Raw genomic sequence first — 11,635 nt, forward strand, 5'->3', positions numbered from 1 at the left:
TTTTAGAGAGAACCCCGCACCCGCTATGTGCTAGGAAATCTTACCAGAGCTGTTCGGTCGACCAACAGGTCTATGGGGAAATGCATCATTTTTTTGTAAGGACGACATCGGTCCCACGAAGAAAGCTTTCGCCTTAATGAAAACACCAAAACAAGATGCGATGTCACCACGGGAAGGGGAAAAGCACTACAGCGCAACAATGCAGTGCAAAAGGGGCCCTCAACCTAGACACCTGCTAGGCTGCTAGCGGGAGTATCCGTAAGCACAATGTGCGCACTAAGTCAGCTGCTACAGCACACACAACTGGATATCAAACGCTTTTTATACTTAATAAATTAAATGGTAAAATAGATTTCACGCGTTCGGTAAGCGCGTTTAAACAGCACATTAAAAATGTATTGCAGTCACTGGGTCTCCACTATACCAATAATTGATATTGCCTGCCATTTTTTGTTCACGCGATCTAGCTGAAAGTTTCTGGTTTGTTTTTCTTGCTTTCTTTATTTTTGTGAATGGCGTTACCGTGCTTAGCGAAAAATTATACACATGTATATAGTTATACACTGTGTCATGAGAAATGCATGCACTATTGGTGTAACAATTCGATCAGTTGTAAGCGTTTTTTTTTTTTTTTTGTTGGTATCGGTTGTATCAACTGCTTTATATTATGTTGTGAACTTGCTCGTATTCTTTTACTAGACAAGTTGCTCTAGATTTTTTTTTTTTTGCAAACTTGCTCTGTACTGTTGCTCTGTACTGTTGCTCTCTACTTGCTCTGTACTCAAACTGTCTATATCTTTTGCGTAAAATGTACACGCAACGCTGTTGAACCGCAGAGCGACAGAGTCCTCGTCAGGCGATTTAGCCTTCAGTCTTTGTCCCTGTAGCACACTATTTATTTTGTTTTCTTCGAATAAAGGATTGATTGATTGATTGATTGATTGATTGATTGATTGATTGATTGATTGATTGATTGATTGATTGATTGATTGATTGATTGATTGATTGATTGATTGATTGATAGATATAGCCTGCCTTCACCTGCACTCACATGCCCTCTCAAGGCGATTGGCCATTGAGGTTGAAAGTTGCATGGTGCACGACTTGGTGCATGACTTTGTAGGCGTGGCGTGTGATCTGCCCTCACATACGTGCTCTGTGGTACTAGCGATGCGCCTTTATGTAAATTCTGTTGCCCAAATAAAAAAAAATCAGTTAGGTTGCGGTCTTTAATGAAACCACTGTGTTGTCGAAACAGAGATAAAACAAGAGAAATTATCGAAGCCTTTCAAATCAGACGATCTGCCGACCGATGTATAAGTATGCCCTCAGCAGTGCTGCATGACCGGCAATACGCTTATCTGAGTGACACCCTTGCATGACCACGCAAACCAATAGATTACACTTGTGCAGACGTATGAGTGATTGCGTTTTTTTGTTTCTGTTTATTCGTTGTAATAATTTGCCGCCACGTGGGAGACTGATTTATGTATATTACTAGTGATTTCTTCAAAATAAATCAGTTGTGAGTGCAGCGCTGTCCTGTCTACTTCTCGTTCCTTTTTTGTGCCATGTTTTTTTTTTTTTTTTTCGCGCTGATTTTCAATCATGTCCGTTAGGAGCCAGTTCTGAACCGTCTGAACCGACTTCGTTGTTTTAACCCTCCTTGTGTCCAGTCCGTTTCGCGCGGTTTCTGTGAACTGTGCTGTCGGTTAGGCTGACCCCATTTCCCGAGTTGCCGAGGCTGCTCCAGCCAAACTATATTTGTTCTTGTTTATTTGAACTTTTGCCAATGAGAAGTTGTCGTGGTGCTGAGGCAAAAGGCGACTTAGTAGTCGCCAGACTAGGCCCTTGGCACCAGACTGCATTTAGACGTTATCGATAGGAACGGAACCAACTATGCACGCATTAATACATTCATGCGCGCTTTCTAGCGTAATAAAAATCATATATGCTATATAAAGTTACATAAACGTCATATAAGCTATAAAAAGTAATAAAAACCTTATACAAAGTTCTAAACATGTTTTAGAAAAGTCCCGAGAAAAGTATGCCTACTAATGCGCACAGCATCTTAAGCCGGTTGTCTGGAGTGTGATTTCCTTACAGTCAATTTTTTTGGTTTTTCAAAAATTCTGTCCGACCAATTATCTCCAATTTCGCTATTATTAAGAAAAAAAGGTGGAACTTCCACCAAATTCGCATTTGTGTGGTAATGCAGAGCGTTTCACGGTCCTGGCAGTGGGCTACTCGTCAAGGAATACTAAATAATTTCTCAAGAGGTACAGAAAAGGCTTGCCGACGCTTGCAGGCCACTACCCGGCAGGTTCCGAAGCTACACAGCGCCGCGGAAGTCTTCCCTGGAAGAACCAGCAGCCCGCCTAAACCGCATTACGTCAGTCCCGGGCCCCCCAATCTATAGCAGCGCGCGTCGACGTCAACGCGTCACGTGACTGCGGGGGGTCCCGGGGCCCAGGTTCATTGCGCGCTGCGACGGAGGCCGTGGACTCTGCGTACACGCGCAATGCAGTCGCCCGCCGCCGCCTCTCCCGATTCCCCCCGACCGCCACGTCGTCCTTTTGCCGTCCGTCTCCTTTTGCTTTCCCTCGGCGCTCGAACCCACACGGGAGGAAGCCGGCCTACGGCCCATTGAGACCCCTCGAGCGGCGTCTCCCTCCCCTCGTCCTCCAGCAATCGATACGAACCTCTTCCCTCCCCCCTTCGCTTTCGAGGGGCGTTTCTTTGAAGCAGACGACAGTGCGTATATACTGGGGGAGATTTAGAGTCCCTTCTCTTTTTAGCCTTCCCTCGGAAGGAGAAATGGTCGGCAGAATTGAGTTTGGAGGGCGCGGTGGCTCGTAGTCCTTATCGGAGCCCTAAAAAAACTTCTCTTGGCCAGTAAGGGGAGGGGAAAATTTAAGAAACGTTCCTGCCGTGCTCGTGAATGTTTCAGGCGGTGAGTACTTCGGAGCGCTGAGCATCGGGACTGGGATGCGTAATTTCCGAATTGCGTAGTTTTGGTGCCGTCTGCGCCATTTGCTTGTCCTTCGTGAACGCCTCGCGTAAGTATGATGGGGCCGACTGCAGTGGCGGCTATGACTTCGGATTTCACTTTGGATTTTTTTAATGGGAAAAATAGTTGGGCGTTAAACTACAGTTACTAGAGGGTAGTTTTGGGGAGCTTAAATTCGAGGGTAGCCGCCTGCAAACAGAACAAATCGTTTGCGTCGTAACTGTTGGTAACCTCGAACTCTGGACTGGTACAACTATAGATCTCCATTTATTTCAATAGATATTATATTGCGTGGATACATTTGATGCTTCTCCCGCTCAGTTTTTCCCGCTTATAAAAAAAACGAAAAAATAAGCCTTTAAGACATATCTCGCTCGGTCATTCATTCAAGTGTAAACATTGCGCTCCAGTAAATTTTTACGCCATTTCTTTTTGGCACTACGTGTGCGTCATGGTACTCGCTTAAATTGACTGCATGTTGAAATACACACGAAGAAAAAAAAAAAGAATTTCCTACAACTTTTCGAACGGTTTCGAGGGAATTTCCGTCAAAGTGCTTTACGGGAACAAACCAAACTGCTGCCCAAGTCTAAGTAATTTGCAAAAAGGGGCTATAAAAAGACGCATTTGAGTAAGGCTCAGGGAGCAAAAGTTGTTATTTTAAGGTACCATTCAGCAGTCAAACGGCAGTAATTTATAGTTCCACCCCGTGAGCGCATTGCTTGGACTGGCCAATCACCTGCTCTGGAAGTGAATTAAGTGAGCCATCTTGCGCCCACCACGTTCCGCATTAGGCTGGATTCTCTCAACGTTTTGCTGCCATGAAGTCAAATGCTCTGAGTGTGTGTGGGAGTAAGAGTTCGTAGTCATGATGAGAGTAGTTTCTCCAATGTCGTGTCTGTGTGAAGAGTTCATAACCACAGAGGTGGTAGTTCACTTATATCGTGCTCGTAAGCAACATATTTAAGTTTCTGCTTGTAAATAGCAGTGATAAATGGCCATCCAACACGGAATTCCAGGAGGATATTTTGTGCAGCATACGATATTGAAGTCTGAGGCTCCAACGACTCATCAAAGGGGCCATGAAGACAAAATACAAATTCGGTTCGTTGAAAAGGCTCCTTGCTAACGATAACAAGAATACCAATTTTTTCGACAACTTCATACAGGTAATCGATATTTTAAAGAAAACACACTGAACAGCCTGCTGAATCGAATATCTTCGAATATAATCTTCGAATATCTTCGAATATCTTCGACTGATCTTCGAATATAAGGTGGGGTGTGACTTTGAGACTACGGATTTTGGAAAAAAATCTCGCCTTATATCCGAATAAATTTGCTAGTTAGTTTTCGCATCGTCCTGTCTGTGTGTTGCTCCTTCTCTGCTTTTGTTTAAGTCCTAAACCAGCGCGATTGAGCGGTGTGTACAACCAGCCATCCCAAGTTTTAGCTTTGCTGATATTCAACAGTGGCGACTCCATGGCTCCTTTCCGGCAACTGTTCTAAGACGCCACAGAATCTCGTTTGTGCGACTGGTGGCCTCCGAACTAACCCATCGCTAAGACAGATCACTGGAAGATTGTAGTGGAACCTCTAGTTCCGTTTGGCCGCACCCGTTTGAATACTAACGTGAAATTAACATTCTGAATTCTTTAGTTCCAGTGCTGGCCCGGCCCATATGGCGTCACTATATATGTCGAATTTGGAAAGACTCTCAATAATTTTTTTGTTTTGTTTAAAAAACGTCTTTTGTGGCTGAAATGGAGTGCAGTGAGGACTGTTAGGTACAGAAGCCTAGATTTTTCAAATAGTAGAACTGAGTTGTATTTTGTCCTCATAGCCCCATCAAACGAAAGCAGCAACGCTCTGACGACAGGGGAAACTTCGGCACACTTTAGTGCACCGCGGTCTTTACATTTCGTAAGGCGGTTTGGGTTTTCGTTCCGTGCGCTATTGAATCAGCCCGAGAATCAGTGGTATTTCATGTTCGTAGAAGGTCGGTAATGGCCCCAACGGTGTCGGCTGGATCGACTGTGCACATGACAGTGGCCTTGTCTAATGATTGATTGATTGATTGGAAATATCTTTATTCAAAGAAAAGAAAAAGCGCACATCATTTGTCGTCCTTTCGCGTGCTCTTGTTTCCGATTGCCTCAAGGACAGCGCGCTTTTTCCCGTCTTCCGCCCATATTTACGCGACGGCTAACACAATTCGGTAAGCAGACCGCACGACTGGGAGGTACGAAACTGAAAATATAGAAAGACGTTTAGTTGGTCAACTGAAGGCAGCATGTTTATTTATTAGCTATTAGAATTAGAATTAGCTATTAGGCGTTAGATTACGCCCCACCATAGGCCTCTGAGGTATCTTAAATAAATGAATAGATAAACAGATTATCATCTTGGGGGATATTTGAAAAACAGCGAGGTCACCGACAAAAGCAACCCGGGGTTTGCTTAGTAATTTATTCACATTGTAGCAAACTTTATCCTCCCGTGTGGGCAACACGTGATCGCTTGTGTACCTACACCAAGACGCGCAGTTAAAGCACAACTGCTACAGTGGCAGAACAGGCCTTTGTGCGTAAAGGCAAACCGAGACATTTATTGCGCACGCACGTGTCAAGCTGCCTTTATTCAGCAGACGACATTCGACGAGCCCCATGCAACGGAAACCCGCGGACACCGGAGGTGAGGGAGAGAGATAAGAGAGCGAGAGAGAAAGTGAGGAGGACCTTGAAACCGGCAAAATGAACCCCGCAAGAGCTAAGTGCGCGGAAGCGAACAAAGTGTGTTGTTTGGAGACGTGTCCAATAGCCGGCGCCAGGGGCGCCAAGAGCGCCGCAGTACGGTGAATCACTGCGGCAGCTGCCGCCGCCGCAGGCTGCGTCGTCTGCTACCATTGGACGTGCAGACGGCTGCTCTGCGCCGCGGTCGTCTGCCGGCGGCGCTGCATACCGCCGCATCCAGGTGGCCGGCCGTCACACTGCGCACGTCTGCCATTCGATTGCTGCTTCTCTTGCCGCCACTTGTTCTGCTCCACGCGTGCACTGCGACCGGCGATAACGATTCCCCAATTAGCGCTCCTGGACGTGATGCGGCTGATTACTGTCGTCTCATGGCGCGTACAGCTCACTGATCCCGAGAGCAGTTGTACGAGGGGAGCGGGCGTAATTGCGTATCGATTTTCTTCGCGTATCTCTTGCTCTTCCAAACAGCGCTCTCGACAAGCTTCCAATTCGAAGAGTAGCTCTCCGAAAATGTCGAGGATGCGGACCCTTTGCCGTCATTTCCAAATCCGAAACTTTGTCCACTTCTGTTTCTTTCGTCTTGTATTTTGCTGAGAGAAGGGAGAACTTTTAAAAGGGAACAGGTATATGAAATAGCTTTCTGGCAGCGCTTTTTTCACCTTGTCTCTACTTACTGGTTGAAACCTTGTGTACGAGGATAGTTTGTTCGCTACGGTTTCCGCCGGATGACCTTGATAAGGTATAAATCTGCATAGAACCTTCCCAGTACATCCGTTATCTTATCCACATTGTTCGCTACGTCAACTGGGTGCATTATATGTCTGCCAGCAGCAAAATTATCTTTCGTTGTCTTTCAGCTACCGTCTTTCGAGTGTTTCTTCGATCCTTGTAATGTTCGAGGCTTGCTTCTGAACTCGTTGAAGACCATCAAGCAAGTCAACTAAAACTACTGGAAATTAGCCACCTCCAGCTCCTGTGTTCTACCCACACTGAGCTACCCCCCCCCCCCCCCCCCCTTTTACAACGAATCCTCCGCGAAGACACAGCTGACCATCTCTCCGATACCTCGAATGATGCATGCAATCTGCATCAAAGGTCGACGCGCCGCAGTGGTTGGGCCCGCCCGCTACCGCTTCCACACCCGCAAAGCACCGGACCCTTAGACACGAGTCCTTGGACGGACAATATAAGTCCCCCTTACCTGCAATTCAAAAGAAATACTCATTTATTTGTTACACCCTCACTAGTATCTCTTCTTTTTTCTATACCTTTCGTGAGTCAAATTTTTGAAGGCAGTCCTCGGGTGAGAATCCAAATTCCACTCATACATGTTGTGGTGAAGCGTAGCTTCGCTACTAAAGGCGCATAGCTTATATCACTTGGTTTCTTTTCACGCATTGCACAGCAATGTATATGAAGGTTTTTCGCAGAAATAATTTGAGTATCCCAGCAAAATACCTGCCAAAGCTGGCCAGAATTCGGAAAGCCCATTCCTTGGACCTTGTTCACAAGCAATGGAAATGTGTTACATTAACAGGTTGGTTCAATTCTGCAGTGACTCAGACAGACTAGGATGAAAACAAAAAGTTGTTTAGAAAACAATACGTTATTGTACGTTTTTTTTTTTTTACTTAAATTCTCGCTACTGTTGCAGATAGACCCAGGCACGATTTGACAGCGAGCAAAAAGCAGAGCCATTGAAGCATGCAAATTAATTTCAAAATTTATTCCCAGAGATTGCACGAAAAAAAAGTTATTATGAAATCCAGAAATCGCGCACTTCGTTTTATGAATATCTTTAGCAACCAACAGTAAATGATTCAGTGACGAATTAACAGTATACAGTCACCGCAGAGCCAACATAGCCGTCAAAATTTGTACAAACGTCGTAGGTTGAACAATCCGCTTCAGGGTTCTAAAGTACAGCGAAGTAATAGATTTCATTACACAACTAGCGACCGTATATCATAATATTTTATCATTGTTCATCCGGCATTTCGGTATTTCGGCATTTCCCTTTAGTCGCACTAATGCATCCACCTTCAACTACGACCCACGCATGCGCAGACCGTGGTATTTACCGTTGCGTCGTGGAGAACTCAACCGCTATCATGCATTGTACTACCACAGGGGGGAGGGGGGGGAGGGGGGGCAAATGGCAAACTATAGTTCATCTCACAAGCTACATGCAGCACTGTGGAGGCTACATTGTTGTCCCCCTCAGGCCGCCTAACTCACCGCGAAGGAAGCGACAAAAGGCGCGGGGCCGTGCGGTGCCACTTGCCGAGAGGGGAGAAGGGAGTGTCCTTTCAGGACCCCCTTCACGGCGGATTAGGCGCCCTCAGTGGGCGCACTATTGATAACAATGTAGCCTCCACAGTGCTGCATGTAGCTTATGAGATGAACTATAGTTCTTGCACAGATAAAGCTCCTGCAAACGCACAACCACTCAAAGCGAGCATACCGGCTTCATCTCACGTCAGGAACTGACAGACTTTTGCCTTTCTGTCCCGAACCATTTCGTGTAGTGAACACTGGTTGTCGAGATGATCCGACCGAGACAGTCTATAAGCGTTTAACGAAGGAGGAAAAGGGAGAACTGAACTGTTTGACTGTCGGGGGAAAAAAAAAAGCGCCGTCGACTGGAAAAAGAAGAGAGACCGAAACGAATCGAACGGAGGTTTACAGTACGCCGAGAAGAGGCAGAAGCGGCTGGGCGACATTATTCCCAGATGGTAGCGACGGCGTCCTCGCATTGTGACAGCTGGAAGGGTCATCCATCATCGCGGTCGCGACGACGCTCCGAGGAGCTCTCCGCGGGCGTGAGAGCCGCTCCTTTTCTTCTTCCACTGGGGCCACAATCGCTTCCTCCGCTCGCCTTTGTGCGCGCCGTCCTTTCCCATTCTGTCCTGCCCGTTCCTTTAGCGCGCATCTTTGTTTTCGTGCTACATGGTCGCACCGTTATAACAGGCGTCGTCCGACACTCCCTCTCTCTCTGTCTTCCTGCGTTGGTCTACTCACTCGCGTGGTGCACTTTCCCGGAGAGTCTTCTGGGCTCCGGAGTAGCACTCGGGCAAACGGCTTCACTGTTTATCGCAGTTTATATATCAATGTGCGATCTTTTTCCCTTGGGTCTCAATAGGCGGTGGCATTTCCGGATGGATTACAGTGCCAGCTTCCGCGTCCTACCAGCGTTTGTGACGACGGCCTTGCTTGTCTCTATACATTGCGTATTAGATTAACGGCCTTGGGTGGAACTTGAGCTCACATCTGTGGGACCAGTGAGACAGGGAATAACGGCATTGAGTGCAGGAAGTAGGTGAGGAAATGTTGCCGGGCGGAGTAAATAGCGCGCTTTGAAAATGAATGGAGAGAGCATGCCACCTTGCGGCACCCCTTGATGTGTCCCGTCCAATATATGCAATTAAGGCCTATTGTATGTTACCATGTGGCTCACCCATCTCCACTCATTCGGTCCCTCATATAAATCGTCGCGGCTCCGAGTCATGACTCCTTTTTTCCCAAGCAACGTGGCGGTGCTTCACATTTGTGAGCTGATTCATACACATTTTTTAACGTCCACGTTGTTGTTCAACTTCACGTCATCCCGGCGACTCTAGCTAGAATACCAGAAGTGTTGCTTGACACTTCCCGGATGAAGCTCAGCCTCGATCTCGTTTCCTTCTTCAGCTTTCTGTCATGTGGATTCCCTCAGGGCTTGCAATTACGTAGGGATATAACATGATAGGGGAAAGCCGGATTTATTTAAGGATAAAGGCTGTTCGTCACAAAAGGCAGGAAACCCGAGGTCAAAAATTGACGGACATCACAAATCGTGCGCAATCATTAATATATCAGTTTAAAAATTTTAAATGTATGCAGCATGAAATGGAACGAAAATGATAGACAGACTTCGCCTACCACGTCATATGAGGCCAAAGAAGCATTCATTCTCGCTTGAAAAGCGTTGTGGAATACACCGCGTACTGTATGCATTACTCTGTGAGTATATGTGACACTTCACCAGACTAACAGCAGGAACTGTTGGATATGCGGCTGAGTTCAGTCCTAGCCTTTCGCTTTGAGGTCTTGGTAATAACTTCCGTGGAATTTTTTTTTTTTTACATGGGCAGGTAAATCTGCTATTCCTGGCGGCCGCCCGTCTTCTAAGCAACGGAAATCAAACGATCTCTAAGGGCCTACCAAAGTCTTGACGCCATTCTTACGCGTAAAAAACAAAACATTATGGGGAGGTATATTTCGCAGCAGAAACTTGAGCCGACCGAAGCAGCCCACGCAATCTGCTACACAGACCCTCTTCCAACATCACGTGTTCCCACGGAAAACTGATATTGAGCGGTCTGCCTGAGGACTTGGTGGATAACCTGGCTTCACCACATGCTGACTACGACGGGGCTGGGCTCTTGACTTCCGTCCTGGAGGATGCGGGCGAGTGTTTGCCAATAAATGCCTTCTGTATACGACTTAAGAACGACAACGGAAGTCGCCGCTGTGCCTCATCACCGCAGCCGGAAGTTACTCCGCGCGGCGCAAGTAGTGCGTTACTGGGAATGTTTTAAATGTGGCACGAGCCGTTTCCGTGATTTTTCGGACTTAATACGCTTAATACGCTTACTGCAGCGACGACAAACAAACTGCGCGAGGAAAGGCAGACGATATCACGCGTTCATAGCAATCTCCTTTCGTGTGCCCGTTGACAGCCTGTCCCGCCGCTTAGGCGGAGTGATACCGTACATGACCTACTGCCGTTCTTAACTTGTTCTACCACTCAGAGCACGTACTTGTTTCTCCGCGGTTCGTGCGCTCTGAAATCTGCGCTCTTGGGAAGAACATCAAGCGGGAATATTTCACTTCGAAGAAGGATGAATTAACCAATTTAAGGAGCAGTCAGCCCTGGAAAAGAGTCCTTATTCCCGGGCTCTCTTCCCCAGCCAGATCTAGTGGTTAAGGTCTCAGCTCTCTCCCAACGCTCTGGGGAGGGCTCAGACTGCTGTTCTAATGTGTATCCAAAAGCGCAGCAGCCCTGTTTGGGCGTCGGCGTAGCGATCGATCTCACTTTTCTCGCGGTAGACGCTTCGCAGTTGCGTGGGCATCCTCGTATCCTTGTATGCGTGCTTCAAAGGCGGCGCACAACAGGTGACTCACACATAGCGCACACGTTTCCTGTTCGGCTCCCACGCCACCGTAACGCCGCGGTCCCCTGGTTGTTTTTTTCACCGATCGCGTATACGTGTACACTGTGGCGCCGAGCATAGAGTTTCATACAGTCGAACCTCGTTGATTCGGAGTCACACAATTCGAACCAACGAATAATTCGAACTGGTCCACTGGTCCCGGCAAAGTGGCGTGTATTTGAACGGGAGAAAACGCGCGCTAATTCCAACCTGTAACACGTGCCGCGGTTGTTTCGAACAATACTGCCCGTCCGTACAGACTACTTTTCGCGAAATTCGAAGCCGAAGGCCAAAGTTCAATGCGAACCTCTGCAGCTTCATATTGCAGGCGTTGCTACCTTCGCACTATACGGGCGTCCGGAAGTGAGCGCCTGCTTCTTCGGTTCCGTATCTCGAACTGACCATTGCGCATGCCGTACTTTCGCAGGACGTAATTATTGAAAGTGCACTCCGAACGACGTGCTATACCGTCTGTTTATCGCGCATACTTTTATAATACTGGTAGCGTGTGTTGTACCGGCAGTGCGTTGTACCTCGGTAGTTCGAACTCCGCTTAATTTAAACAGATTTTCGATCCCCTTGGAGTTCGAAATAACGAGGTTCGACTGTACTAATATATATTTACAGAGGGAAATTTGGCGGGAGCCGCGCTTTAGCGAGTGTTCCGTCATGCA

The sequence above is a fragment of the Haemaphysalis longicornis genome, unplaced genomic scaffold, assembly GCF_048455015.1.
Source record: "Haemaphysalis longicornis isolate Haplotype H1 unplaced genomic scaffold, Haemaphysalis longicornis Haplotype H1 scaffold_6, whole genome shotgun sequence".
Classification (NCBI taxonomy): Eukaryota; Metazoa; Arthropoda; class Arachnida; order Ixodida; family Ixodidae; genus Haemaphysalis; species Haemaphysalis longicornis.